General features: G+C 38.5%; 1 pseudogene; it reads left to right on the plus strand.

The window, feature by feature from the left end:
* The first annotated feature begins 2,696 nt into the window (after positions 1 to 2,696).
* On the plus strand, positions 2,697 to 3,036 carry LOC122751261 (annotated as a pseudogene).
* The last annotated feature ends 2,019 nt before the right edge of the window (positions 3,037 to 5,055 follow it).

Consider the following 5,055-nt stretch of genomic DNA (forward strand, 5'->3'; position numbering starts at 1 on the left):
TCTTTCTCTGGATGCAGATAGCATCTTTCTTCATATGGCCTTTATTTCCAATGTGTATTTATAATAGTCAAAATGACTTAGTTGCTTAAAGTCATTTTTAAAACAATATTGCTGTTATTGTATACAATGATCTTTTGATTCTGCTCACTTTGCTCTTCATCATTTTGTACAAGAATTTTCACTTCTAAGATCATTGAGCTCATTATTATAGCCCACTAGTATGACATCAACCATTAAACATATATTAAACACATGGGAATGAAAAGTGGATAGATGTCAGGTGGTTTCTGTATAAAGAGAGGCATAGGTCCAAAATGAGGAAAGTGATAGTATTCTATATTCTGCCCTAGAAAAAACAAATCTGTAGTACTGGATTCATTTCTGGCCACTACATTAGTAAAGATGGTGATAAACAGTAGAATGTTCAAAGGAGGTTTGCCACAATGATGAGAGCTATGTGTAGATTAGTTGATGGAATTGGGAGATTTTTAGCCTGGACAAAAGGATGGAAGTTTGGAAGAACAGATTTTAGCTTAATATCAGGGGAGAAAAATCTTTCTCCCAAAGGAGAGCTGTCCAGAAGTAGAATGAACTGCTTTAGGTGGTAGTGTTTTCCTTATCACCAGATGTCATAATCTGAGAGATACTCTAACCTGTTATATGTGTTATTCCCTTGCTTTGTTCATTTACTAATAAGTAAATGAGTGACTAAGGTCAGCTAAGTGGTACAGTGGATAGAGCATTAGTCCTGAAATTGGGAATACATGAGTTCAAATCTCACCTCAGACACTTACTAGCTGTGTGACTCTGGGGCAAGTCATTTAACCCCAATTGCCTTAAATATCCAGGATCATCTCCAGTCATCCTGATGTATATTTTGCCCCTGACCCCAGATGGCTCTGGAGGAGGGAGTGAGGTTGGTTACTTTGCACAGCCCTCCCTCACTTAAATCCAATTCATTGCAAGTCATAACATCACCTCCCAATATCATGTCTCTCTTTGAGAATGAAGGACAAACAACAAAAGAGTGCTTGGAGGAGAAGCCATCTTTACCAGTTTAAATTCCCATGATCTTCTGATGATGGAAGTGAATGATGGAAACGTTTTAAAACTATTCCTCTAAACCATATTATTTTGACTGTTTTTTTAAATTATGTGTCAGTGTAAAATAACACATATTGTTTGATAAGCCATTGCCCCAGACTCTGTCTTCACTTTCCTTCCTTTCCAATCTCAACCCCATAGCCAGTCAATTGAGCTCTAGACTCTCCCCTACTCTCAAATCCCTCATTCCGTTATCCTTTTGCCACTTACTCCTTATCAAATCTCAAAAAATCATCCCTAGATTACTCCCTGCCCCCTCTGCAAAACAGAAATGTAGGGAAAAGTCACATAAATATGCTGATTAAGTACATTATAAATTATTGTATACTAATTCCACTATTCTCTCACTATAGCCTTTCCTTTAAAACAATTAGCCTGCTTCTAGCCTAGAGGCAATATGATGTCTATCAGTTTCATATGGCTCCTTTCTCTGCTATTTTATAGTATTCATATCAGATGAAAATTTATTAACAAATTCATCATGGTTCAAGCCCCCTAACATTTGGACAAAGGTTTAACTGTCTGCCTCAATTAAAATGTGCATATTTCCCACTAATCCCTGGTTTCTTCTATTCCCCCTTTTCTCAGAATAGGCTAAACACATAGGCATTCAGTGCAACCCTTCATGAACAACCATGGGGTTTCGTTGTTGTTGTCATTGCTGATTTTGTTTTTAAAGAAAACATTCAGGGGGCATCTAGGTGGCCCAGTGGATAAAGCACCAGTTCTGGATTCAGGAGTACCTGGAGTTCAAATCCAGCCTCAGACACTTGACACTTACTAGCTGTGTGACCCTTGGCAAGTCACTTAACCCTCATTGCCCTGCCCCCCCCAAAAAACTTCAGGATAGATGTAGCAACATAGCTAAAAAAAACCAAGAAGCAAGTATATAAGCATGTATATTATTAGACAGGCATGGGCAGGGGAAGGTAGTGAAAGAGGATATTCTCCTTCAGTCCTTGAAGAAGTCATTAAGATGACAGCTTCAGTCTGAGTTCTCTGCTCCAAGGCACCCTCAGAGTGATGGGCTCCATGATCTCATCCTTCTCTTCTGCAGCTCAGATAGACTTTGTTTTGCCTATCATCTCCTTGTCTATTACTTCTTTCATCAGCTCAGCTCATTAAGACCTGGTCAGGACCAAGGAAGCCTTCTTCCCCGCTTGTGCCTATGCTAGCCTCATGCAGTCCCAGCTCCTTCCTCTCAGTCAAGTTTCTCACAGAATGGGTGTTTTGCCAAGATTCCCAGGTAAGATATAAATACTGGGGGGGGGGGGTGCAGCTAGGTGGCACAGTGGATAAAGCACTGGCCCTGGATTCAGGAGGACCTGTGTTCCAATATGGCATCAGACATTTGACACTTACTAGCTTTGTGACTCTGGGCAAGTCACAATCCTCATTGCCCTGCAAAAACAAACAAAAAAACAACAAAAGATATAAATACTGCTTATGTCTCAAAAATCACAAGAATGCAAATCTCATGGCAGAAATAAGAGGGAAGGTTGTCTTGAACTATCAATCCCAGAAAGCCAGTGAATTCCTAAACCATAATTACAAATATAAGTTCACTCTTTGGTCCCGGCGGCAGGAGGAAGATGACAAAGGGAACGTCTTTGTTTGGTAAGTGCCGGAATAAGATGCACACTTTGTGTCATTGCTGCGGCTCTAAGGCGTACCATCTTCAGAAGTCAACCTGCAGCAAATGTGGGTATCCTGCGAAACACAAGAGAAAGTATAATTGGAGTGCAAAGGCTAAGTGACGCAACGCTACTGGTACTGGTCGAATGAGGCACCTAAAAATTGTCTACTGCAGATTCAGGAATAGATTCCGTGAAGGAACAACACCTAAACCCAAGAGAGCAGCTGTTGCAGCATCTAATTCATCTTGAGGAGTCAACTGTTTGTTAAAATAAATGCCCTGAATCAAAAAAAAAATTTTTTTTTTAATATATATATAAGTTCTTTGCCAGCAGGAACGGTTTTGTTGTTTTGTTTTGTTTGTGTTTATGTCCCCAGTGCCTTTAAGACTTATCTCTTATATTATAGTAGTTGCTTGCAGTCAATATTGATAGAAGAAGTTCCCACTCCAGTAGTAACTCAAGCTGAAATTAGGATCCTTCTACGTTTGTATATTCACATTATAGGGTGGAAAGGAGCCTGGGCAACCTACAAAATAGATAATCAGCTTCTGAATAATCAAGATCTGAAAATGGAAATTTTAGCCTAAAATCATATTCACTTTATGTTTTTAGAGAAGAATATATGAATTTTTTTTCATCTTTTAACACTTGCCTGGGATTACAATCCAAAGAAGTCAAAAGTAGTATCTAATAAATGCTTGTTGGTTGATTCATTAACTAGGTACTCCCAGCAGACAATGCAACCAGTAGCTATCGGATGTGAATGATCAGTGGATGGTCACCGTTTCTTCCTTTTTGCTTGAAAGTCCATTTTTTTCATACACATTTAAGAAATTCAGGTACACAACAATACTTGGTTGGCTTTGAATGATGTTCACAGGTAAGCACCGCATAAGAGGATATCGACAGATGAATAAAAATTTAGTCAGTGAAAATCTCATGTGACTTTTCTCTCCTCTACAATCCCAAGGGGTTGTAGTATGTTTAGTCATGACCCAGATGAGAAGCGGGACAGATTCTTTGGTGGAAGGCACAGAACCACAAGGGGTAAAGCTTTCAATAGAGTTTTTAGTCAAAGGTCTTCCTGGCTTTCAGGTTGCAGGTGGGGCATTGGGAACATGGACCAAGATCAAAAGGAAAGCTTACAAAGGACGTAGAAGGTGGGATTATAACTGGCATATCAGCAATCTTAGCAGTTACAACTAGGTCTGGGTATGGTTAAAGTTTAAGTATACTAGAGTTGTCTAAGAGGAGGCAGGCCTAGGAAAGTAGGTTGATTGATTCCTCTTACTATTCACCTGTGCTGGGCTTGAAGAGAGGCCACTAAGGAAGCACACACAATAAAAACAGGAAGGAAAAGCAAGTCACATAGCATAGCAGTCACAGTCCCTAGCTCAGCAGATAACTGACTACTCTGAGGGCCATGCTTTCCAGTGTCACATGGTACTTATTAATGGAAAAAGAGAATAGAATTCATATATATATATATATATATATATATATATACATATATATATATCAGTTTTGTTTAAAACAGAGTACACCTAATTTTTTTTCTTTACACAGCTCCGCAGATAGAGACACTTGTGCCCTTAACATATAACCTTGTTATTAATATGATATGAATTAGTACTAACAGTTCAAAAACAAGTCAGCAAGCACATCGAATGGGAGAATATAAAATCTGGAAAAGATCTGAGAAGTCATGGAAAACAAACCTCTTATTTTAGAGAGAAGGAAACTTAGGACCAGAGAGAAAGGAAGTGACTTTAAGGTCATATAGTTAATAAATGGCAAATTTGTTTGTAAGGGCAGTGATTTTTTTCCTCTGTACTCCATGCTTCCTGACATCAGGATACATAAAGAAAATAATCATCAATGCATGTTTCTCATGCTGATTCCTTCAGTGCCTACTCTGGGTGAAAAGACAGGGGCCATTCCATCACACTTTGACAATAGACACATCCATCATGGCATCTGCCAGCATTCCTGCATCTGAAGCATTTAGAACTGATAGTCATATGACCATTCAATTGCTTCTTCACTAGCCTATAATCAGTGAGACTTTAGAAAGAATGTGTGAAAATATATAGAGATCTGTGAGTTCTGTCAATAGCCAAGGTGCTGAAAGGTAATCTTAAACATAATTTTTGCCTTATAATAAGATAAAATAAGTATGGAAAACACATATTTAAGCCAAAAAAGTTAATCACACTAAAATAAAACAGTGGCTCATATACATAAATTTAACTATGAATCTTAACTTCCTTCCCCTCTTTCTATTCCTCTTCCATCATTTACTCTTTTGTCAGAA

The sequence above is a fragment of the Dromiciops gliroides genome, chromosome 3, assembly GCF_019393635.1.
Source record: "Dromiciops gliroides isolate mDroGli1 chromosome 3, mDroGli1.pri, whole genome shotgun sequence".
NCBI classification, from domain to species: domain Eukaryota; kingdom Metazoa; phylum Chordata; class Mammalia; order Microbiotheria; family Microbiotheriidae; genus Dromiciops; species Dromiciops gliroides.